The 27,351-nt window shown below is 42.4% G+C and overlaps 1 protein-coding gene across 1 annotated transcript in view; it reads right to left on the bottom strand.

Moving 5' to 3' along the window:
* Positions 1 to 27,351, bottom strand: part of LOC126354753 (proton-coupled amino acid transporter-like protein pathetic) — a 408,828-nt gene that overhangs the window by 359,357 nt on the left and 22,120 nt on the right. The window lies entirely within an intron of this gene.

Below are 27,351 nucleotides of genomic sequence, written 5' to 3'. Positions count from 1 at the left end.
TCACCTCTTTGTCCTGTTCCAGCTTGCGTATGAAGCTGATCTGCAGGACATACTGAAATCGGTAGTTCCCAATAGAAGTAATAGTGAGCCAGACGGTTTCTGCTAATTTTAGTTGCACAAATAAGAGAAAAATCTCAAAAAGGTGCATATAAGTGGATTGTTTTTATTTCACTACAGCCCACTATTCGAAAACAAATGTCCTAGTGGATAAAGTGAGAAGCCTCTTGACGTCTTTTGCCAATAATTTTGCTGTATATAAGGTAGCTGCAACGTCATGCGATTGTAGAAAAAGTTATAGAGACATCCCTAAGAATAGTGCAAGGGCTGCCAGTTGGCCATCAATGTAATGAAACATAACGTCATTCTCACAGCATGGAGCGAAGAACCAATACTGTTGGAAACATTCTTAACTATATACCGCTAGAAACGACAATAGCTAGGCGATATACAGGCGTAGCTGCCTCAAGTTTGGCGATCGTAGAAAACGAATCGAAGGAAAAGCGGCTGATACATTAAGATTAATTGAAAGAATCTCAAGGAGATGCCATTCATTTACTAAAGAAGTAACTTGCGAAACACTCTTTCCGCCGATACAGCAGTCTGAAACTCGTATCAGATTCAATTGAATATATATATACGTTTGGATGTAGCTGTATTGCGTTGATGTTCTGGTGGATATAGTGTGGTATGACTCTTGTAGTTGATTGTATAATTGGTATAAGGTCAACTTTATCCTGATGCCACATGTCCTTGACTTCCTCAGCCAGTTGGATGCAATTTTCAATTTTTTCTCCTGTTTGCATCTGTATATTTGTTGTATTGGATATGGATATTTCGATTAGTTGTGTTAATTTCTTCTTTTTATTGGTGAGTATTATGTCACGTTTGTTATGTGGTGTTGTTTTATCTGTTATAATGGTTCTGTTCCAGTATAATTTGTATTCATCATTCTCCAGTACATTTTGTGGTGCATACTTGTATGTGGGAACGTGTTCTTTTATTAGTTTATGTTGTATGGTAAATTGTTGATGCATTATTTTTGCTACATTGTCATGTCTTTTGGGGTATCCTTTATTTGCTAGTATTCTACATCCGCTTGTGATGTGATCTACTGTTTCCATTTGTTGTTTGCAAAGCCTGCATTTATCTGTTGTGGTATTGGGATCTTTAATAATATGCTTGGTGTAATATCTGGGTTTATTGTTTGATCCTGTGTTGCAATCATGAATCCTTCTGTCTCACTCTATACATTGCCTTTTCTTAGCCATGTGTTAGATGCGTCTTGATCGTGTGTGGCTGTGTTAGATGATACAGGTGCTTTCCATGTACTGTTTTCTTTTTCCAATTTACTTTCTTCGTATCTGTTGATGTTATGTAATCGAAAGGGTTGTAGAAATGGTTATGAAATTGTAATCGTGTAGCCGATGTATTTATATGAATGATTGCCTTGTGTATTTTGCTAGTTTCTGCTCGTTCTATAAAGATTTTCTTAAATTGTCTACCTGTCCATAATGTAGGTTCTTTTATGTCTATAAATCCACTTCCTCCTTCCTTTCTGCTTAATGAGAATCTTTCTGTTGCTGAATGTATGTGATGTATTCTATATTTGTGGCATTGTGATCGTGTAAATGTATTGAGTGCTTCTAGGTCTGTGTTACTCCATTTCACTACTCCAAATGAGTAGGTCAATATTTTTATAGCTTTTCTCTTGTTTCTTGCTGTCAATTCTGTTTTCAGTATTTTTGTTAGTCTTTGTGTACATCTTTCTTCTAGTCCTTCTTTAATATTTGTATTATCTATTCCTATTTTTTCTCTGTATCCTAGATATTTATAGGCATCTGTTTTTTCCCTCGCTTGTATGCAGTCGCTGTGGTTACCCAATATGTAATCTTCTTGTTTAGTGTGTTTTCCCTTAACTATGCTATTTTTCTTACGTTTGTTTGTTCCAAAAGCCATATTTATATCATTGCTGAATACTTTTGTTATCTTTAGTAAATGGTTGAGTTGTTGATTTGTTGCTGCCAGTTGTTTGAGATCATCCATGTATAGCAAATGTGTGATTTTGTGTTGGTATGTTCCACTAATATTGTATCCATAAGTTGTATTATTTTGCATGTTGGATAGTGAGTTCAGAGCAAGGCAGAACCAGAAAGGACTTAATGAGTCTCCTTGGTATATTCTACGCTTAATCTGTATTGGCTGTGATGTGATATTATTCGAATTTGTTTGGATATTAAGAGTGGTTTTCCAATTTTCTATCACTATGTTTAGGAAATGTGTCAATTTGGGATCTACTTTGTATATTTCCAATATTTGTAGTAACCATGAGTGGAGTACACTATCAAAAGCTTTTTGTAATCAATGTATGCGTAGTGTAGCGGCCTTTGTTTAGTTTTAGCTTGACATGTCACCTCTGCATCTATTATCAGTTGCTCTTTACATCCTCATGCTCCTTTGCAGCAGCCTTTTTGTTCTTCAATTATAGTTTTGTTCTGCGTTGTATTGTCATTAATTTCTGTGTAATGACTGAAGTTAATATTTTGTATATTGTTGGTAAGCATGTTATGGGGCGATATTTTGCTGGTTTTGCTGTGTCTGCTTGATCTTTAGGTTTCAGATAAGTTATTCCATGTGTAAGTGTATCAGGGAATGTGTATGGGTCTGCAATGTAACTGTTAAATAATTTAGTTAGATGTGAATGTGTTGAGGTGAACTTCTTTAGCCAGAAATTTGCTATTTTATCTTTTCCAGGAGCTTTCCAATTGTGCATAGAATTAATTGCTCAGGTGAATTCATGTTGCAAAATTATCACTTCAAGCATTTGTGGTATCATCTTGTATGTGTCTGTTTCTGCTTGTATCCACCATGCATGCCTGTTATGTTGTACTGGGTTTAACCATATGTTGCTCCAGATGTGTTCCATGTCTGTTATGTTTGGTCGATTGTCTATTTTAATATGTGTGTTATCTATTGTCTGGTAAAATTTCATTTGGTTTGTGTTGAATGTTTGGTTTTGTTTACTTCTATTTTAACTTTTTTTTGTATCTTCTAAGTCGTTTGGCCAATGCCTGTAATTTCTGCTTCTTTTCATCTAATTGTTATATCGCTTCTTGTTGTGAGATTTTACCTAACCTTTTTCGTTTTTTTCCTGGTATTTCATTTCTTATAAATTGTATTAGCTGGCCGATGTCTTTTCACAGTTTTTCTATTCTGGTCCGTAACCTGTGTTGCCATGCTGGTTTTGTGGATTTCTTCTGTATGTTGGTTGGTTCTGATCTCTGCCTTGTGTGTATATTTAGCGTAGTGAGTGCTCCTATATAAACCAGTAGTTGTAACTCTTCCATGGTTGTATTTTCATTTATTTTGCTGTGTATGATTGTGTTGATAGTTGTTATTGTTGTTTAGACTTGTGGGTTATTTGGTGGTCTATGCAAGAATGGTCTAATGTCTGTATTTGTGTCTTTTTATTGTGTATATGTCAGCTGAAATTTTTCCTCCATATCTATTATGTGTGTCACTTCGTGTTCTATTTGTGCTTGTTCTGGTGGCTGTCTTAAGATTTCGTTTTCCTCTGATTGTTTAATTGATGTGTGTTGTTCTTTGTTTATTTGCTGTGGGATGTTTGAGTCCATTACTGTATTTTCTTCTTCTTCCGATTGCACATTATTTTGTTCCAGTATTTGTTGTACTTGTTGTTTGATGTTTTCTAATTCTGACTGGGGTATCTTGTTATTTTTTATTATTACACGGATCTGATCAGTTAGTCGTTGTTCTGTTAAAAATTTTAATTCTGGGTATCTGGTAATAAATGCTGTGTATACTTGTGATCTGTATCCAGTTGTGTTGGTTCTTAAGTTTGTTGCTTGGAAATAACAGAACATGAGGTGTCGGTTAACATCATCTGACCATCTCATGCTCTGTCTTTGTTTTCCTTCTATAGTGGTTGCAGGAAGCATATCCTGCAAAACACCTCTATTTGGATTTAAATCATTTTCCGTGTGGCTAGCAGTGTCGTTACCATTGTGGACGGGCATAGGGCTCAAGCGTCTTCCCAGACCATGACGGCGCTTGTCCGAGGCTTCATTAGTTCTGTCCTGAAGGAACTAATTACTCTAAAAGGGGTGTTAGCCCTATTAGTGATTTGTTCTTTTCGTCACCTTTTACGACTGGCAGAACATTCCGGAGGCCTATTCGTTTCCCGGGCCTCCACGGGGTTTATTATTATTATTATTAGCGAATGCCACCGTTGCAGAAAGATAAGTAGTTGATTTTCAATTTTTCTTAGGGCTCTTCTTATTTTCCCAAATTTCTTCGTTTTCTCTCTGAAGGCGTTCTTTATTTCTTCGGTCCACTTTGGTCGGTATGGTTTTGGTTCCATCTCTGGAGTAAATATCCACCTATCAATTTTGCTTCTAAATGTATCCCTGTCTGATGTGTCTGTGACGTCAATTTTTGCTTTTGTCAAATGCTTCTTAACTTCAGCTACCCAGCGTGTTGATGCTTTAAGTGATGTCACATAGTCCAATAGACGTTTAGTTAGTCTGTAGGTAATCTATCTAGCTGGCCGCAGAACTTCACTCGTCCCTTTCTGATGTCAATTTTGATGTGTGACCCTTTTTCTGTTGTCTCGATGGTTTGCAGTCTGTATCCATCTCGTGTGTATCGTGGTCTCAAATTTTTTCTAATAATCTTTCTCTCTACTTTCTTAATTTCTTGTACATCAGTTTTCGATTGAGTGACAGTGTTTCACTTGCATGTGTAAGTGTCGTTTGATTACTGTGTTATAGTCTCTGATATTAGTGCCTTTTGACGCGTATTTTTTGTTGTACGAGGATGAAACAACTCTGGACGGTTTCTTGATTTTTTGAAATCTGTTTTCTTGTGCTAATTATTCAAGTCCTGTTGATTTAATAATTTCATCGAGATATTTAAAGCGTTTGACTCTGTTGATTTGACCATTATTTATTTTAAGTTTCGTAATATCTAACCAGGAACACATAAATTCAGTCTTCTCAAAGGAGATTTGCAGGCCAACCTTTTTGTTTTACTGGTGTTTCTTCACTGTCGGTAAAAGTCGGTAAATCATCTGCAAAAGCTAAAAATGGAACGTTAAATTTTCCTTGACCTCACCCTAGTTCTCTTGGCTTCCAAAAGTTTTGTTTTCTTAGTTCAGTCTCCAATTCTTTCATTACTTTGTCTAAAACTATTTGAGTAGTAGTGGCGAAGTCTCATCACCTTGTCTTACTCCTGTTTTAACTAAGAATGGTTCCGAAATTTTATCTAAGAATTTAGTTTTTGATTTGGCTTCTGACAGCGTTTGTTTGAACAGTTTTCGAGTTTTGGTGTCTAGTCTGCACTCTTCTAGAATACTGCATATGGATAGTCTATCTATGGAATCGTATCCTGTTTTAAAATTAACAAATGTGCAGACTATTGATTTCGACCTGATTGCTTTAATTTTCAAAATAGCTGCAAGATTAAAGATCTACTTCGGGCACGATCTGTTAGGTCGAAAGCCTGCTTGGTAATCTGAAAATGTGTGTTCTAGTTTATAAGACACGCGGTTAAAATTTTGTAAGTGATCGGCAAAAGGGAAATGCGTCTGTAGTTGTTTACATCTGATGTCTCTCTGTATTTGTACAGTGGATAAATTAGTGCACGTTTCCAATCATTTGGAATATTTTTTGTCTGTCAGATTTCTTGGATGAATAGAATTATCTCTTTTAAGGATTGTGGACTAAGGCTCTTTAGTAGTTCATCTACAAACCCATCTACTCCCTCTGACTTATTATTTTTGACCTCTTTGACTAAAAATTTCTTCTTGAGTTCGCGGTAGTGAACGTTCTTTCGTGTCTTCTGTTTGTAATGTGGGGAATCTCGTACTTGACTTTGAGCAATTTAGAAGTTGTGAGAAATATTTGGCTAATTTTTGAGAATTTTCTTTGTTTCCTGAAACAGAGGTTTCCTGGAGTGCATCCTTTGATTTGATTTGTAAATTTTTTATAAAGGTCATGTATTTTGCAGTTCCTAAGGCCTTCTTAAATTGAGTTTAGCTGTTCATTAAGATATTTTCATTATTATAATTATTATGCAAGAAACTATCAGCCTCGATTGCGGTAATGAAACCAACCATTACCTAGGCTTCAGCCCAAGTAATTGAGCCTTCTTCAGAAGATATATCTTATGCTATAATATGTCCAGGAGGGCATGTCCAGAAATAAAACTAAAACAGCCTGAATAGGCATAGTATATCTTCTAAAGAAGGCTCAATTACTTGGGCTGAAACCTAGGTAAAAGTTGGTTTCACATACCGCATTCGAGGCTGATAGTTTCTTATATATTAGATTATCACGACTGCTGACTGGGCTGCAATGTTGAAAGTACCAAAATCATTATTAGTGTTGTTGTTATTGTTACGCCTATTGTTGGGTACTTTTCGTAATGTCTATGGTGAGTATTGTGGCTGATTGGATGTAATAGAGGGCCTTAAGGCCCCAATCTAATCAGAATAAATAAGCAATAAATAAATAATTGTGGAATTAGGGAAGATTCGAAGAAGAGCGCCGCGTCTCATCAAGTGTTCGTCTAGTACGTGCGAGAGCCTTACGGACATGTTGACCGAACTCCAGTGGCAAATGCTACAAGAGAAGCGTAGGCGAGACGCAAGCCGATCAATTCACCGACAAAAGGGACTTTGACAAACGGCAGATTGTTGTGACCCGGCGTCAGGAAACGAGCATCTCGGAAATGGCGACCTTGGTCTGCTGTTAGTGTTCTGTTGTCGTGAACTTATGTGGAAAGTGGTTCGAGGACGGACGAGCGGACGACGAAGGGTTGGTCGTCCACGCTTCATCACCACGTGCTGTTCATAAGACTGCCCCGTCTGTACAGTAGGGCAGATGGCGATCTGTGGCAGATCTTTCAGCAGGATACTGTGCTTGTGCAGCCACAAATGTTTCGGAGCGCACGGTTCAGCACACATTGGTGAAAATGTCTATCTATAGCAAATGACTGAAGATAACACTCCAGGACTCACTGACGGAAAAAACTCGTAACTCCAAAATGTAATTAATGCAGAGTAGTGAAATTTCGGGAATATATTCGTTTAGATTACATATGTAAGAGATTAAAACTACAAGATCACAGGTTACTGTCAGCGTGAGAGAAGCTGCAGCAAATGTGAAATGCTTGTACATTAATAACTGTTGTAACAGCCAGGATGTTGAATACAAGCGTTCAGACTGTACAGGTGGTGGATGTCAGTTTGCGGGATGGCGTTCCACGCCTGCTGCATTTGGTCTGTCCATGCATGTACGGTTAATGCTGTTTGTGAATGACGCTGGAGATGATGCTGTCCCGTATGTGCTATATTGGAGACAGATCTGGCGAGCAAGAAGGCTACGGCAACATGCCGACACTCTGTAGCGCATGTTGGGTTACAACAGCGTATGTGAGCGAGCGTTATCAAGTTGGAATACTATACTATGCCCGAACGGGCCATGAAGGCCACCGTGACATCCTCAGCCCAAAGGAATTATTGGATCAGATATTGTGAGTTAATGAGCACTGACCCCCGTGAACCATGGACCTTGCCGTTGGTGGGGAGGCTTGCGTGCCTCAACGATACAGATAGCCGTACCGTAGGTGCAACCACAACGGAGGGGTATCTGTTGAGAGGCCAGACAAACGCGTGGTTCCTGAAGAGGGGCAGCAGCCTTTTCAGTTGTTGCAGGGGCAACAGTCTGGATGATTGATTGACCTGACCTTGCAACATTAACCAAAACAGCCTTGCTGTGCTGGTACTGGGAACGGCTGAAAGCAAGGGGAAACTACAGCCGTAATTTTTACCGCGGGCATGCAGCTTTACTGTATGGAGAGCTGCATCACACCAGTCTCAGGACTGAAGACCATAACAACAACAACAACGAGCATTGCGCTCTCATTTAAGTATATGGCCGAAAGCGTCAGACTTCAGGAATTGTGAAACGAACGCTGTCGTCTAGGACCGGATGCCACAAAGAACGCAGATTCACAATGAGTTCGGGAAACTCACAGGCGTCTATTGTCTATTGAGGCCTGAGCTCTGTAGTGTGCGAGTGAGACAGACAATAACCTACGTCATAGGGAAACCAAGTAGAAGGTGTTTGTGCCCGAGGAGCCCTAGCAGTGTTAAATATGGCGGACCTGAGATCGGCTTTAAAGGGAAACATTTATGATAACTATTTAATTCTGGAGTAATGCAGGGAATCAAGCCACATTAATTTTCATCCACCATCTTCCATAAATTTTCATGGTGATCCCAATAAAACTTCTATATTGATCATACCTATATTGATCAGGATTTGTTGTTAAAGTGAAATTAACGAGTTTTGTGACAAAGACCTGAATCCTAAAATCTGAACGATTTGGTCGATCTTAACGATCGACATTTCGCATAGAGGTGCATCATTAAAATGAGAAACGTTGTCAATATCAATTTTGTAACTCTATTTGTTTAATACATGTTGTTGTTGTTGTGGTCTTCAGATTATCATTTCCTCCACAAAAAACACATTGAACGGTGACAGCATGATACCTTACTGAATGATTAGGTAAAAGGATATCTGCTGAAAATTTACTGCATAATACTTACTTTTGTTCTTTATTTATTTATCAGAAAGCACATTGGTGCAAGGCTACTGGCCGTGACATTCAAAGTTAAGAAGGCCATTGTACTGTTGATGGTGTGGCTGGTTGCTGTCCTAACACCATCAACATTTTTCTTCAAACAACAGCCACGGTCTCCATCATGACATAATATGACAAAATTGCAATTGTACTGGTTTTATGTAAAAGAATTTAACGTTTATTATGTAATGGATATTATTGTTACTTAATTTAGAACGTGAAAGTGGTCAAGCTTTGATTATTTAAGTATGTTAAAATGAAAAGTAATGGTGAATAAGCTGTAGGCAATCAGATGGACGGCTTCAGGAAAGGGAACTGCGCTAGTCAGTTGAGCGAAGATGTTCGACGCGCGGGAAACGCTGTCCGAGACGGGCAGAGGGCAGTTCTGGTCGAGACACCAAAGCGGACAGTTCGGATTGAGACGCGAAAGTGGACAGTAGGTCTTTAGGCAGCTAGGAAGAGAAACGATTTAGAAAATTTCGCGTTTTGTGGTATCGTGGGACTTAGTCTCTGACCGGGGAGCAGGCGCGCGCCTGGTGTGAACTCATAACTTCTCGCGTAGCTAACTAGGTGGATTATTGAACTCATAATTAACGATGAGATTGTGAATAGTAGAATTGTGTCAAATGGATATGCGCTCGAGTGTAATCGTAATTCTAAATACGACCACTTTTGCTAGTAGTTTGCTTTTTGAATAAACATTATTCTAACCAAATAGCAACTGTATGGCCTACATAATTTATGGGTCGTTAATTACCATTACTTTTATTATATGTTTATTAACATTGCATTTCGTAAACTTGGCATCAGCCAGATTATTTAACCAAAGGGCTACAAGTGTCTAATTTAGAGTTCGTAATGCGACACGTGCGGTTCAAAACATAGACGAATTTGAGTCAAAACATGTTGTAATGGCACTTGAATTACGTAACCATTATGGTACCTCACCTGAACTTCTCGATACTAGTAATATTCTACTGCATTTCTGTTAACTTTTTTTTTTTTTTTTTTCTTCATCAGTCTACTGACTGGTTTGATGCGCCCCGCCACGAATTCCTCTCCTGTGCTAACCTCTTCATCTCAGAGTAGCACTTGCAACCTACGTCCTCAATTATTCCAATTTCTGTCTTCCTCTACAGTTTTTGCCCTCTACAGCTCCCTCTAACACCATGGAAGTCATTCCCTCATGTCTTAGCAGATGTCCTATCATCCTGTCCCTTCTCCTTATCAGTGTTTTCCACATATTCCTTTCCTCTCCGATTCTGCGTAGAACCTCCTCATTCCTTACCTTATCAGTCCACCTAATTTTCAACCTTCGTCTATAGCACCACATCTCAAATGTTTCGATTCTCTTCTGTTCCGGTTTTCCCACAGTCTATGTTTCACTACCATACAATGCCGTACTCCAGACGTACATCCTCAGAAATTTCTTCCTCAAATTAAGGCCGGTATTTGATATTAGTAGACTTCTCTTGGCCAGAAATGCCTTTTTTGCGATAGCGAGTCTCCTTTTGATGTCCTCCTTGCTCCGTCCGTCATTGGTTATTTTACTGCCAAGGTAGCAGAATTCATTAACTTCACTGACATCGTGACCATCAATCCTGATGTTAAGTTTCTCGCTGTTCTCATTTCTACTACTTCTCATTACCTTCGTCTTTCTCCGATTTACTCTCAAACCATACTGTGTACTCATTAGACTGTTCATTATGTTCAGCAGATCATTTAATTCTTCTTCACTTTCACTCAGGATAGCAATGTCATCAGCGAATCGTATCATTGATATCCTTTCACGTTGTATTTTAATTCCACTACTGAACCTTTCTTTTATTTCCATCATTGCTTCCTCGATGTACAGATTGAAGAGTAGGGGCGAAAGGCTACAGCCTTGTCTTACACCCTTCTTAATACGAGCACTTCGTACTTGATCGCCCACTCTTATTATTCCCTCTTGGTTGTTGTACATATTGTATATGACCCGTCTCTCCCTATAGCTTACGCCAAATTTTTTCAGAATCTTGAACAGCTTGCACCATTTTATGTTGTCGAACGCTTTTTCCAGGTCGACAAATCCTATGAACGTGTCTTGATTTTTCTTTAGCCTTGCTTCCATTATTAGCCGTAACGTCAGAATTGCCTCTCTCGTGCCTTTACTTTTCCTAAAGCCAAACTGATCGTCACCTAGCGCATTCTCAATTTTCTTTTACATTCTTCTGTATATTATTCTTGTAAGCAGCTTCGATGCATGAGCGATAATTCTCGCACTTGTCAGCTCTTGCCATCTTCGGAATTGTGTGGATGATGCTTTTCCGAAAGTCAGATGGTATGTCGCCAGACTCATATATTCTACACACCAACGAGAATACTCGTTTTGTTGCCACTTCCCCTAACGATTTTAGAAATTCGGGTGGAATGTTATCTATCCCTTCTGCCTTATTTGACCGTAAGCCCTCCAAATCTCTTTTAAATCCGATTCTAATACTGGATCCCCTATCTCTTCTAAATCGACTCCTGTTTCTTCTTCTGTCACATCAGACAAATCTTCACCCTCATAGAAGCTTTCAATGTATTCTTTCCACCTATCTGCTCTCTCCTCTGCATTTAACAGTGGAATTCCCGTTGCACTCTTAATGTTACCACCGTTGCTTTTAACGTCACCAAAGGTTGTTTTGACTTTCCTGTATGCTGAGTCTGTCCTTCCGACAATCATATCTTTTTCGATGTCTTCACATTTTTCCTGCAGCCATTTCGTCTTAGCTTCCCTGCACTTCCTATTTATTTCATTCCTCAGCGACTTGTATTTCTGTATTCCTGATTTTCCCGGAACGTGTTTTTACTTCCTCCTTTCATCAATCAACTGAAGTATTTCTTCTGTTACCCATGGTTTCTTCGGAGCTACCTTCTTTGTACCTATGTTTTCCTTCCCAACTTCTGTGAAGGCGCTTTTTAGAGACGTCCATTCCTCTTCAACTGTGTTGCCCTCTTCGCTATTCCTTATTGCTGTATCTATAGCGTTAGAGAACTTCAAACGTATCTCGTCATTCCTTAGAACTTCCGTATCCCATTTCTTAGCGTATTGATTCTTCCTGACTAATGTCTTGAACTTCAGCCTACTCTTCATCAGTACTATATTGTGATCTGAGTCTATGTCTGCTCCTGGCTACGCTTTAAAATCCAGTATCTGATTTCGGAATCTCTGTCTGACCATGATGTAATATAATTGAAATCTTCCCGTATCTCCCGGCCTTTCCCATGTATACCTCCTCCTCTTGTGATTCTTGAGCAAGGTATTCGCTATTACTAGCTGAAACTTGTTACAGAACTCAATTAGTCTTCCTCCTCTTTCATTCCTTGTCCCAAGCCCATATTCTCCTGTAACCTTTTCTTCTACTCCTTCCCCTACACTTGCATTCCAGTCGCCCATGACTATTAGATTTTCGTCCCCCTTTACATACTGCATTACCCTTTCAATATCCTCATACACTTTCTCTATCTGTTCATCTTCAGCTTGCGACGTCGGCATGTATACCTCAACTATCGTTGTCGGTGTTGGTCTGCTGTCGATTCTGATTAGAACAACCCCGGTCACTGAACTGTTCACAGTAACACACCCTCTGCCCTACCTTCCTATTCATAACGAATCCTACACCTGTTATACCATTTTCTGCTGCTGTTGATATTACCCGATACTCATCTGACCAGAAATCCTTGTCTTCCTTCCACTTCACTTCACTGACCCCTACTATATCTAGATTGAGCCTTTGCATTTCCCTTTTCAGATTTTCTAGTTTCCCTTCCACGTTCAAGCTTCTGACATTCCACGCCCCGACTCGTAGAACATTATCCTTTCGTTGATTATTCAATCTTTTTCTCATGGTAACCTCCCTCTTGGCAGTCCCCTCCCGGAGATCCGATTGGGGGACTATTCCGGAATATTTTGCCAATGGAAAGATCATACTGACACTTTTTCAACTATTGGCTACATGTCCTGTGGATACACGTTACGTGTCTTTAATGCAGTGGTTTCTATTGCCTTCTGCATCCTCATGTCGTTGATCATTGCTGATTCTTCCTCCTTCACGGGCAATTTCCCAACCCTAGGACAAGAGAGTGCGCTGAAACTCTATCCGCTCCTCCGCCCTCTTTGACAAGGCCGTTGGCAGAATGAGGCTGACTTCTTATGCCGGAAGTCTTCGGCCGCCAATGCTGATTATTTATCAAAGACGCTACCCCTAGACCACGGGTCAACTACTTAACATATTTCTGAGACAACATTCAGATTTGATATCAATTTTGATATATCGATATGTTTATATTGCAATGATATTATTCTTATGTGTATTCTTTCTTTTGTCACTATGATCTTTGACGTACTTGTAACTCCGAATTTTGGGCGCGTAAGCAATTGTTAGTTAGTTGTTAACTTGTTAGAGAGTCGGACCTTGAAACAGTCAAGTCTTGGACGTCATGTTGGAAAGACGCTTAACGTAGTCAGCTTATAAAATGTGAGCTTTAACAGTGACTGTGAGGAATATGTTTTCAAATATGTTTTTTGTTTACGTGATATTGCAATTGAAAGGAAGTGTAACCTACATTCGGAGTGCTGATAGCTTTTTTTAAATCACCATTGTCCAGCAAAAGTGTAGTCTTCAAGAATGGTTTGTGAAGCACATCTAAAATACTTTTGATTATAGCAGGATGAAAGCTAGGCCTCTTTGCATCCGAGCTTGGAATCATAACCACCTAGATTTTCAACAATTGAGCCGTGATTTTACGACGAGACCACCGTGGGAAACACAAAAAGATGAGTGCCTAGTTTTTTCATTATTCCGTGAAATGACTATTAACTGTGCTCTAATGACACCTGCCACATAATATGACTGTTGTTGTCCGAAAATGCAGTATTTAGCAGCGTGAGCAACACCACAATCGTTATTAAATGCTGACCTTTGTTGTGGTAGGGTTGCTAGAATACCAACGAAGAGAAACCGAATGTGAGCTCGAACATCTTTGGGTATGTTAGCTCGCAATATCGGGCCGCTACTTCTCAATCAAGTAGCTTCTCAGTTTGCCTCACAAGGGCTGAGTACACACCGTTTGCCAACAGCGCTCTGCCGACCGGATTGTCACCCATCCAAATGGTAGCCCAGCCCGACAGCACTTAACTTCTGTAATCTGACGGGAGCCGGTGTTACCAATGCGGCAATGCCGTTGGCATCCAGATGGAGTACACGCCCTAGAACGCTGTTCTTGAATGGCAACACAACAGGTCGAATCACCAGACTGACGTACAAATTAGCATAGGATAACCACGAGAGTGGTCCTGCTGTCATGCGAAATCGGACCCCAGACCATAACACCAGGATTAGGTCCCGTGTGTCTAGCACGAAGACAGATTGGTTGTTGGCCCTAAACTGGCCTCCTTCTAAGCAACATACACTCACCACTGGAACCCAGGTGAAACCAGCTTTCATCAGAAAAAACAGCAGACCTCCACCCTGTTCTCCAATGAGCTCTCGTTTGACGCCACGGAAAACGCAAACGGTTTGGGATCGGTGAAATACACGCTACATTGCGTCTGATGCGGAGCTGTCTTTGGAGTAACCTATTTCTAACAGTTCATTGTGTAACTGTGGTGCCATCTGCTGCAGATGCACTACGATGCGCCAGAGCCGTAAGCTGAAAACGATGGTCTTCCCTCTGGAGAGTGCCACGTGGTCGTTCTGAGCCCGGTCTTCTTGCGACCGTACTCTGTCATGACCGTCACAGCCACCAGTTATGTATAGAAACTGCATTCCTGCCAAGTCTTTCTGGAATATCATCAGCTGAAATCCCTCGTCCATGCAATAAGACTGATATACACAAAATGACATTTGTGCCAACAAGTCACCATTTTATTAGAACTTCATACTTTTCGGTTATCTTAAGCCGATGACATTGTAATTCTGTCAGAGACAGCAAAGGACTTGGAAGAACAGTTGTCTCGAAAGGAGGATATAAGATGAACATCAACAAAAGCAAAACGAAGATAATGGAATGTAGTCGAATTGAGTCGGGTGATGCTGAGGGAATTAGATTAGGAAATGAGACACTTAAAGTAGTAAACGAGTTTTGCTATTTGGGGAGCAAAATAACTGATGATGCTCGAAGTAGAGAGGATATAAAATGTAGACTGGCAATAGCAAGGAGAGCGTTTCTGAAGAAGAGAAATTTGTTAACATCGACTATAGATTTAAGTGTCAGGAAGTCAGTTTTGAAAGTATTTGAATCGAGTGTAGTCATGTATCGAAGTGAAACATGGACGATAAATAGTTTGGACAAGAAGAGAATAGAAGCTTTTGAAATGTGGTGCTACAGAAGAATGTTGATGATTAGTTGGGTAGATCACATAAGTAATAAGGAAGTATTGAATAGGATCGGGGAGAAGAGAAGCCTGTGGCACAACTTGACCAGAAGAAGGGATCGATTGGTAGGACATGTTCTGAGGCATCAAGGGATCACCAATTTAGTATTGGAGGGCAGCGTGGAGGGTAAAAATCGTAGAGGGAGACCAAGAGATGAATACACTAAGCAGAGTCAGAAGGATGTAGGTTGCAGTAGGTACTGGGAGATGAAGGAGCTTGCACGGGATAGAGTAGCATGGAGAGCTGCATCAAACCAGTCTCAGGACTGAAGACCACAACAACAACAACAACAAGCTGATGGAAAACATATTGGAAATGTGCATCTTCGTCACTACTGAAGAAAGTCATGAGAAGTTAAAAAGTACGAGGTGCAGTACCACCGAGTTTTTATGGTATTTCTAAAGTTCACAAGATGGGTAAGGATGAGCGTCTAGAGGACTTGTCTATGAGAGCTTTAAAGAGCACTATTTGTTCACCAAAGTACACTCCTGGAAATGGAAAAAAGAACACATTGACACCGGTGTGTCAGACCCACCATACTTGCTCCGAACACTGCGAGAGGGCTGTACAAGCAATGATCACACGCACGGCACAGCGGACACACCAGGAACCGCGGTGTTGGCCGTCGAATGGCGCTAGCTGCGCAGCATTTGTGCACCGCCGCCGTCAGTGTCAGCCAGTTTGCCGTGGCATTCGGAGCTCCATCGCAGTCTTTAACACTGGTAGCATGCCGCGACAGCGTGGACGTGAACCGTATGTGCAGTTGACGGACTTTGAGCGAGGGCGTATAGTGGGCATGCGGGAGGCCGGGTGGACGTACCGCCGAATTGCTCAACACGTGGGGCGTGAGGTCTCCACAGTACATCGATGTTGTCGCCAGTGGTCGGCGGAAGGTGCACGTGCCGCCGACCTGGGACCGGACCGCAGCGACGCACGGATGCACGCCAAGACCGTAGGATCCTACGCAGTGCCGTAGGGGACCGCACCGCCACTTCCCAGCAAATTAGGGACACTGTTGCTCCTGGGGTATCGGCGAGGACCATTCGCAACCGTGTCCATGAAGCTGGGCTACGGTCCCGCACACCGTTAGGCCGTCTTCCGCTCACGCCCCAACATCGTGCAGCCCGCCTCCAGTGGTGTCGCGACATGCGTGAATGGAGGGACGAATGGAGACGTGTCGTCTTCAGCGATGAGAGTCGCTTCTGCCTTGGTGCCAATAATGGTCGTATGCGTGTTTGGCGCCGTGCAGGTGAGCGCCACAATCAGGACTGCATACGACCGAGGCACACAGGGCCAACACCCGGCATCTTGGTGTGGGGAGCGATCCCCTACACTGGCCGTACACCTCTGGTGATCGTCGAGGGGACACTGAATAGTGCACGGTACATCCAAACCGTCATCGAACCCATCGTTCTACCATTCCTAGACCGGCAAGGGAACTTGCTGTTCCAACAGGACAATGCACGTCCGCATGTATCCCGTGCCACCCAACGTGCTCTAGAAGGTGTAAGTCAACTACCCTGGCCAGCAAGATCTCCGAATCTGTCCCCCATTGAGCATGTTTGGGACTGGATGAAGCGTCGTCTCACGCGGTCTGCACGTCCAGCACGAACGCTGGTCCAACTGAGACGCCAGGTGGAAATGGCATGGCAAGCCGTTCCACAGGACTACATCCAGCATCTCTACGATCGTCTCCATGGGAGAATAGCAGCCTGCATTGCTGTGAAAGGTGGATATACACTGTACTAGTGCCGACATTGTGCATGCTCTGTTGCCTGTGGATATGTGCCTGTGGTTCTATCAGTGTGATCATGTGATGTATCTGAGTCCAGGAATGTGTCAATAAAGTTTCCCCTTCCTGGGACAATGAATTCACGGTGTTCTTATTTCAATTTCCAGGAGTGTATTTTTCTGCCAAATATTTAGCTTCCTTATTAAAACAATTGGTAGGAAAATGTAATCACGACGTTCGTAATTCTATGGATTTTGTTCTGGCTAAATAGTACGGATGTGCTCGTTAGTTTTGACGTGGTATCATTATACACTAAGGTACCTTTAAATGACTCTTTATTTCCTATCGGCCGACATTTTGATAAAGGTATTACGGTCTTATTTGAACATGTGCTTTTATCATCTTATTTTCCGTTTAATGGTAAATTTTATGAGCAGATTCATGGCGTTGCTCTCGGAAGCCCCCTCTCTCCTCTGGCAGCTAATTTATTCATGGAAGACTTCGAGTACAAGGCACTGGACTCAGCAAGTTTTAAACCAACGGTCTTCTGGAGGTACTTGGACGACGCATTTGTGGTATGGCCACACGGTATGGATGAATTACATCGATTTCTTGAGCATCTGAATTCCATCCATGCTAGCATCAAATTTACTGTGGAAATAGAAAAAGACGGCTGCCTCCCCTTTTGGATGTTTTCGTTTGCCGTTAAGTTGATGGCACATTAGGACATGCCATACCTCGGAAACCAACACACACAAATCTATATCTTCATGCCAGTAGCTGTCATCACACTTAGCAGACCACAGGTGTCCTTGAGACCTTCGTGCATAAGGCGCACTGTATATCCGATGCAGATATTTTGCAAGAAGAGCTCACATACCTCAAGAGCATTTTTAAATCTAATGGATTTTCTCCGCAACAAATTCGTAGAGCATTCAAGGTATGTGATGGTGAAAAAGATAGTAACTCCTTCAGACCTAGAGAAACAGTGTTAAGGTGATCTTCCCCCCCCCCCCCCCCCCCCCCACGAAGATTGCAGCTTTACTCGGCTCTGTGGACGATTTACAGCTTCGTAAAGCGGGCGTGCATCAGGTTCCTTGCGGAAATTGTGAGAAGTCGTACATAGGTGAAACAACACGCACCGTTCATTATAGATGTATGGAGCATCAAAGATGCACACGCTTATCACAGCCAGACAAGTCAGCTCTGGCCGAACATTGTACTGATACAGGGCATTCCATGAATTACAGTGATGTGAAGACAGAGCTTACTGTCTATCCGATGACATATGCTGTTGTATAGAAAGTTTTCTAATAGACAGAAGGCAGTATGTCATCCTGAATGTGGAGACTTCAACAGAAACAAGCCTAACAATAGGTGTGGCCTCGGGCAGTGTAATAGATCCGCTGCTTTTTACAATTTACATAAATGGTCTGGTTGATGGTACTGACACCGCCATTTGACTGCTTGCCAATGATGCTGTAGTCTACAGGAAAGTAGTATCACAAAAAAATTGTGAACAAATCAATGAGGATTTGCAGGAAATAAACACGTGGTGTAATGAATGACACTTATCTCTCAGTATTAGTATGTGTTACCTACTGCGCATAACAAAGCAAAAATACCCATTAATGTACGAGTACAAAATAAGTACCCAGCCTTTGGAAGTGGTAACATACGTCAAATATCGGGGTGTCACTATACGAAATGATCTCAAACGTAATTATTAGATTACACAAGCAACGGGTAAGGCGAACAGTAGATTGGGGTTTATTGGTAGAATCCTGAAGCAATACAGTCCTTCAACAAAGGAAATTGCTTACAATACTTCAGTTCGCCCAGTTGTAAGAGTATTGTTAGTCTGTGTGGAACCCTTACCAGTTGGGTCTGATTCATAAGATTGAGACGGTCCAAAGAAGAGCGGCAAGATTCGTGACTGATACATTTAGCCATCGCGAGAGCAAATCTCACAGAAACTTTGAGGGGAGAGACACTTGCAGATAGCCGACGCGCTAAACGGAAGGGGCTGCTCACTAAATTCCAAAATCTGAACTTCATCGAGGTTGTAGAGAGCATATATTATTACCACCAACTTTCTTTCACATCGCACAATGATCACCAGTCAAAGATAAGGGAAATTAGAGCTCGTCTTCAATGAAGCTATAGAAATTAGATTAGCTAATAATTTAATAAATAGAGATAATGGTTTTAATTTGGACAAAGCATGGAATTCGTCTCTTGGGGCAATTAAACAACAGAGGAGCTGTCATGGTGTCACTGCCGCCGATCATACATCGATAAGCAAATCGAGTGTCTGTACGGCTTTGCCACAGGCGGCGCATGTGTAAGCGCATTTCTTTGCCGCCGACCAGCATCTGTGACGCGCATGCGTAGTACCGCCGCGGTGGAGCATAGAAGGCCCGCTTGGCATCTTGTCGTCAGTCTTGTGACTCACTCTGAGGATGGCCGGAAGATATGCGGTCGAAATATCAGTGGAGGAAATTTTGGTTGCGCGGCTACATGCCCGAAATTTAATGGAATATTGAAAATGACTTACACTTCCACCTGGTGCAGCGGTTAAAGGAAGCGTACATCTACGATGTGGACACAAAAATTATTTTATAAAGACAAAAAGTTAAGCAATCACTTTGTATCATGAGACTGAACATCACTTTTCATTTTACTTGAAAAAAATCACGAAAATCACCCATTTCAATGCGTTCTAAGAAGGATACCCTCGTGAACTACGGGTAAGTTCCGAGACTCACGAGAAGTGGTCAAGAATTGTTCCAACCAGTGTTTTATAAGCAAACTTGTAACCTCCTAACAGAATTATTCCGTAACCTCCCAAAAATAAAAATATAATTATTTATTGCATTCTCATTCAGCGTAACGTGCCAATAAAAAATTCCGTAACTACCAATAATAAAATGTGACTCATCTCCTAATAAAAATGTGACTCACTTATAACCTTTCAATAATTGACTGTGAATTTAGACTGGTAAATTTGGACGTCAGCAGTGCTGCGTCATGGCCCTGAAAGATCATATTTAATAAACTGAAAATTCTTACCTCAATGAAGTCGCCGGATAACGCGTATATATCTGCTCCTGTATGAAATTTTTCTAGCACAGCCCACTGCAATGCTGGCCGATAGATTTGTCATGTATAAAAGAAACAACTGATCTATCTTTATAATAATCGGGATGACCATGGATTGGAGAAATTAGTAATTTCTTTAAATTGAGATGAATGATTGTCAAAAGCTAATTTTTATAAGAAAGATGATTATTAAGAGATTTTTTTTAAAAACATTTGCATGGGACTTGATATAACAATAGTACATATGCGCCAAGGTGCTTTTACCTTATACTATAACGCTCAGGCACCGCCATCGCTCCCACGACCGGCCCAGCCAACTCGATACACCAGACTGCTAGCTATTACTACTACAACTGCTACACAGATCCTACCGCAGTCAACACTGCTCTCTGGTCTGAGATTCTTTTATAGCTTACATATCGCAGGCACCGTGTGAGCAATCGATCGAAATTACATCTGCTCAACTGCGCTAGCAACTAATTCCTTAACCGTGGACCTGTGACAAACTCTTTTGTAGTTGAACAACAGTTCATTAACTTTCTTCCAATGGAAGCTTGTCTGGGGTCTGTATTTCAAGTGGCAATTGCACGTAAGCTTACTCTGGATAGTGATTCATAAGTATTTTGCTGTGCCAAAGTTATTGCTGCTAGTGTAATAGAACAGTAATGGATTTTTCCACGTACTACACCCTACTTTTATTTTGTCATGGTAACGACAATGAGGCTGTTGCTCCATAATGGGGAGTGGGTTGCTTTCTACGGGTATTACGGCGAGCTTGGAATCAGTAGAGCTCAGTCAGTAATATTATACTTTATTGTGGAACTTAGCGAGAGGTTGATGACTTCGTCCCGTGGCGTGTGTGATCGTCCAGGCAGGGGTTGCTATCTCAGCTTAACACACAGAGGCGTAATCGTCTCGCAGCACCGCGTGTGTAGGAGAGGGGGGGGAGGCAAACCCGGGTACTCGACTAGTCTACGACAACCTGAGGTACCCGGTTCGCTGCGCCTACCCGGTTGCGGCCTTACGCAAGCCGGCGGTGCTGCATCAGCAGTGGTCCGTGACCGCAGCGCCGGCCTTGGTGACGTAGCTGCCTCTGAACGCCAGTGAGCTAGTGCCGCAGCAAAGTGAACACAAGCCCAGGGGGGAGGGTGCCCTCCTATGCCAAACCCAGGACGCTTGGAGGTGCCCGAGTGCCGGATGAGAGCACGCTAGAGGAGGTCATCTCTCGAAGGTGCCGGCTGAAGACTCGAAACCATCAGATCTAGCGACGGCATGCAGATCAGCGGTTTGCTCATGATGCTACCGCAAGTTGAAACTGCTCGCCCCATATACACTGAAGAGGCAAAAGAAACTGGTACATCTGTCTAATATCGTGAAGGACCCCGTGAGCACGCAGAAGTGCCACAACACGACATGGCATGGATTCCACTAATCTCTGAAATAGTGCTGGAGGTAACTGACACCACGAATCCGGCAGGGCTGTACATAAATCGGTAAGAGCACGAGAGGGTGGAGATCTCTTCTGAACAGCACGTCGCAAGGCATCCAAAACATGCTCAATCATGGTCATGTCTGGAGAGTTTGGTGGCCAGCGGAAATGTTTAAACTGAGAAGAGTGCTCCTGGAGCCACTCTGTAGCAATTCTGGATGTGTGGGGTGTCGCACTGTCCTGCTGGAATTGCCCAAGTCCTCGGAATGCACAATTGACGCGAATGGATGCAGGTGATCACACATGAGGCGTACGTAGGTGTCACCTGTCAGATTCGTATCTACATGAATCACGGTTCCAGTATCACTCCAACTGCGCACGCCCAGCACCATTACAGAGCCTCCATGCGCTTGAACAGTCCCCTGCCGACATGAAGGGTCCATGGATTCATGAGGTTGACTCCAGACTCGTACACATCCATCCACTCGAAACAATATGAAACGAGATTCGTCCGACCATGCAACATGTTTCCAGTCACCAACAATCCAAAGTCGGTGTTAACGGGCGCAGAGGAGGCGTAAAGCTTTGTGTCGTGCAGTGATCAAGGGTGCATGACTGGGTTCCGAAAGCCCTTATTGGTGATGCTTCGTTGAATGGTTCGCACGCTAACACTTGGTGATGGCTCAGCATTGAAATCTGCAGCAGTTTGCCAAAGGGTTGCACTTCTGTCACGTTGAACGATTCTCTTCAGGCGTCATTGGTCCAGTTCTTGCAGCATCTTTCTCCAGTCGCAGCGATGTCGGAGATTTGATATATTACCAGGGTCCTGATGTTCACGGTACACTCGTCAAATGGACGTACGGAAAAATCCACACTTAATCGCTACCTCGGCGCTCGTGGACCGACTGTAACGCCACGTGCAAACTCCCTTAAATCTTGACAACCTGTCATTTCAGCAGCAGTGACACTTATTTTCATATATAGGCGTTACCGACCACAGCGCCGTATCCTGCCTGTTCACATACCTCTGTATTTGAAAACCGATACCTAAACCTGTTTCTTTGCCGCTTCAATGTATTTAGATCATGAGAATGATATTGTGCTTCACTTTGGCACTTCAGATATTACACTCATCTTGACCGCATGCTTTCGGCAGTGCTGCGTGTGAACCATGACATCTTTCGTATGATCTTTCTTGCTGCCCCCAACAGAGGGAAAGTCATGTGCTCAAAGACAGTGTGATTACAGTAGTGGCAGCTGTGAACCACAGCATATTTATTATGATCTAAACATGGTCTATGATAACTGAAACCTGTCATTTCGTATACAGATTGTAATGACTGTGGGGGGAAAATAAATTATTTTCAAAACAGGCAACCAGTAGTGTCTCCATTACGTCTCAAATGTTGTTCTTTCCAAGAGTAGGGATATTTCTTCAAGGAAGTGCTGAAGCTGGTCGGGTTATTTGTATTTAAATCGAGGAATTGAATGTAACGCCTTTCGTATGTGAAAGAATGCGGCATCAACTTGCGCGTCATTATACGAGGGCATCCTTTTCCGTGAATGAACAGAGCGAACTGTGTTCCGCAGTACACTGTCTGACAAAAATAGTGAAGCAGCCAGTAGTTGTGGTCCCTTGTCAGTGTACATTTGTACACGTACACAGCATCGCTGGTTATGTAAAACGTCTCTCTGCCAGGTGACACGCCACAAGAGGGCATCAGTGTTTTTCGTACAATGAAACAATAGATTGTCCATTGAGACTGTATTGTGCTTTATTAAAATCGTGCTAATCGCTAATATCGCCCGCTAGCCATTATCAAGCATATTTGCTCTGTTATGTATTACCTATCATGCTCATCACATTCTTTTAGGTGACATACCAAATGAGCTTGATATTTGCTCATGGCCAGAAGTAGTTAACAGCACGATTTTAATAAATTACAATACAGCCTACAACGGCCAAGGTATTCTTTTGTTAAACACTGAGAGGCTGTGAATCTGCAAGGAAGCAAAGTGCTGTTCGTGTTTAGAGTTGTTACCAGACTTGGTAAGGTACATAAGGGCGGTGAACAGCGTCCGATATTGAGTGATCTCTGAGACGTACATGCAAAACGTGCACACCCGTGTGAGACAGCTTTATCAGAAACTCAACAGGGTTTGAAATGCCTCTTTGTGGGTGCCCGTTTGGCCATCTGAACGACTCGTACAGTATCGAGATTTATGCAGTAGTCGGGCGTGAATGGCAACGAGAGGGCAGGCATACTGTCGGCAAGGTTCTGGTAGACCACATCTCATCTCTACATGGAGGATCACCGCATTGTGCACCAGATACATCATAACCCCTGAACCTACAATCCGCAACGTTCTATCTCGTCACGAACAGTTGGTTGGAGACTAGCGGCAGTCACACTTATGAATTATTGCCCCATTAGCGAACGAGGCAGAGCAGTGTAGCATAATGGACTCGCATTGGGGAGGACAGAGGTTCAAACCCACGTGTGGCTATCTTCAATTAGACTTTCCGTGATTTCCCTAAATCGCTTCAGGCAGTATCGGGATGGTTCCTTGGCACGGCCGACTTCATTCCCCATCCTTTCCTAATCCGATGGAACCGATGACCTCGCTATTTGGTCCCCTCTCCCAAATCAACCAACCAACTGTCCCATTGTTAGGTAGCACGCAAACTGCTGCATTTCGAATGGTGGTGTGTCAGGAAAGCATGGACCGGCGATGAGAGGTGTCCCAATGATGAATCGCGGTTCTTCACCGCTCCGGATGAGCACCATCGGCGAGTTTGGAGCGACCTATGGAGAGATCCCATTCTTCCAATGCTTTAGAGAGACACAGCGGTGTTACTCCCGGTGTCATTGTGTGGGCGGCTTGTCACGTATGTCTTCATGTCACGGCTGGTTTGCAATTGAGGGAGCTTTTAACGGCACAACGGTACATCACTGATATCCTGTGGCCACATGTCTCACCTCTCATCCAGCAGTATTGTCGTCTCATTTTTCAGCAGGACAACGGTCGTCCAAACATGGGCCGTGCCTCTGTGCAAGATTCTAAGGTACTTTCGTGACCAGCAAGATCCCGAGATCTCTACTCGGTAGGACATGTATCGAACCAGGTTGGACATCAACCACTCCCGTTGGCAGTGTACGGAATATGAGGGACCAGTTGCAATAGTTGTCGGCCAGCATGCCGAGGGAGAGGATAGAACGGCTTTCTACGTCAGATGGGATGCAACATCGTACTGATAAATCGATCATACGCCACCTTCCTTATAATTTTGATTCGGTTTTTTAATCACCGAAATACCGCCGCATTTCCTCTGAACCCGTTACACTTGATTTCCTTCCTCCTCTCTTTCAAGGCGTTTTTTTTGTCAGGATGTTTATACTGCTGTTTACTCATTCCATTTTGTTTCTATGGAGGTGAGCTGTTTTTCTCCAAGAAATTTATAGTTCACAAGCATAAAACGTGTTAATTATTTGAAAAAATTGACGTCAGCAATATGTAATTATAGTTTGCTCTCCTGTACGCGACTACCCTTCTTCGCAATGGCTGTTGCCAGTCTCAAACTGCTAAGAACCCTTCATTGTTCAAGCGAACTACAATAAACTGCTGCTAGGTAAACTGCGTCATTACTTACAGGTAGTAAACATAGGAGGAATTTTTATAGTGTGCGACTGAAATTTGCATATCAATTACAGCGTGCCTCCAGAAGTATAAGACAAAGAAATGATGCACCAAGAAGGGAGGATCCGAATGGGACGGAACTCAGTGTACATTATGTGCATACACAGACAAACAAATGACTACAAGTTCACAAATATTGGATGATTTAATCAACAGAAAGAGCTGAAGCAAGTCAATAACGCGTTGGTCCACCTCTGGCCCTTATACAAACAGTTGTTCTTCTTGCCATTGATGGATAGAGTTGTTGGATGTCGTCCTGAGGGATATCGTGCCAAATTCTGTCCAACTGTCGCGTCAGATCATCAAAATTCCGAGCTGGTGGGAGGGACCAGCTCATAATGCTTCAAACATCCTTAATCGGGGAGAGATCCGGTGACCCTGTTAGCCAAGGTAATTGCAGGTAACGTTAAAACTAGAGCAGCCACAGGTAAAGTAGTTATTTGTAACTGGCTGGCCAATTCACACAGTACACTAGGTGTATACAAGGTGTTACAAAAAGGTACGGCCAAACTTTCAGGAAACATTCCTCACACATAACGAAAGAAAATATGTTATGTGGACATGTGTCTGGAAGCGCTTACTTCCCATGTTACAACTCATTTTATTACTTCTCTTTAAATCGCATTAATCATGGAATGGAAACACACAGCAACAGAAAGTACCAGCGTGACTTCAAACACTTTGTTACGGGAAATGTTCAAAATGTCCTCCGTTATCGAGGATACATGCATCCACCCTCCGTCGCACGGAATCCCTGATGCGCTGATGTAGCTCTGGAGAATGGCGTATTGTATCACAGCCGTCCACAATACAAGCACGAAGAGTCTCTACATTTGGTACCGGGGTTGCGTAGACAAGAGCTTTCAAATGCCTCCATAAATGAAAGTCAAGAGGGTGAGGTCAGGAGAGCGTGGAGGCCATGGAATTGGTCCGCCTCTACCAATCCATCGGTCACCGAATATGTTGTTGAGAAGCGTACGAACACTTCGACTGAAATGTGCAGGAGCTCCATCGTGCATGAACCACATGTTGTGTCGTACTTGTAAAGGTACATGTTCTAGCAGCACAGGTAGAGTATGAAATCATGATAACGTTCTCCATTGAGCGTAGGTGGAAGAAACTAAAATGAGCTCTAACATGGAAATTAAGCGTTTTCGGACACATGTCCACATAACATCTTTTCTTCTTTTGTGTGCGAGGAATGTTTCCTGAAAGTTTAGCCGTACCTTTCTGTAACACTCTGTATACAGGGTAGTCCATTGATCGTGACCGGGCCAAATATCTCACGAAATAAGCGTCAAATGAAAAAACTACAAGGAACGAAAAATGTCTAGTTTGAAGGGGGAAACCAAATGGCGCTATGGTTCACCCGCTAGATGGCGCTGCCATAGGTCAAACGGATATCAACAGCGTTTTTTTAGGAACCCCCATTTTTATTACATATTCGTGTAGTACATAAAGAAATATGAATGTTTTAGTTGGATTACTCTTTTCGCTTTGTGATAGATGGCGCTGTAATAGTCACAAACATATGGCTCACAATTTTAGACCAACAGTTGGTAACAGGTAGGTTTTTTAAATTAACAGAACGTAGGTACGTTTGAACATTTTATTTCGGTTGTTCCAATGTGGTACATGTACCTTTATGAAATTATCATTCCTGAGAACGCATGCTGTTACAGCGTGATTACCTGTAAATACCCCATTATTGCTAAAATCCTCTAAATGATGTCCGTCAACCTCAATACATTTGGCAATACGTGTAACAACATTACTCTCAACAGCGAGTAGTTCGCCTTCTGTAATGTTCGCACATCCATTGACAATGCGCTGATGCATGTTGTCAGGCGTTGTTGGTGGATCACGATAGCAAATATCCTTCAACGTCCCCCACAGAAAGAAATCCGGGGACGTCAGATGCGGTGAACGTGCGGGCCATGGTATGGAGCTTCGACGACCAATCCACCTGTCATGAAATATGCTATTCAATACTGCTTCAACGGCATGCGAGCTATGAGCCGAACATCTATCATGTTGGAAGTACATCGCCATTCTGTCAAGAAGTGAAATGTCTTGTAGTAACATCGGTAGAACATTACGTAGGAAATCAGCATACATTGCACCATTTAGATTTCCACTGATAAAATGGGGCCAATTATCCTTCCTACCTCCATAAATTAACCCGACAAGGTCGCTGATGTTCCACTTATCGCAGCCATCGTCGATTTTCCGTTGCTCAATAGTGCATACTATGCCGGTTTACGTTAGCGCTGTTGGTGAATGACGCTTCGTCGCTAAATAGGAGGCGTGCAAAAAATCTG

Source organism: Schistocerca gregaria, chromosome 3 (assembly GCF_023897955.1).
Source record: "Schistocerca gregaria isolate iqSchGreg1 chromosome 3, iqSchGreg1.2, whole genome shotgun sequence".
Classification (NCBI taxonomy): Eukaryota; Metazoa; Arthropoda; class Insecta; order Orthoptera; family Acrididae; genus Schistocerca; species Schistocerca gregaria.
This window is presented reverse-complemented; position numbering and strand designations above follow the sequence as displayed.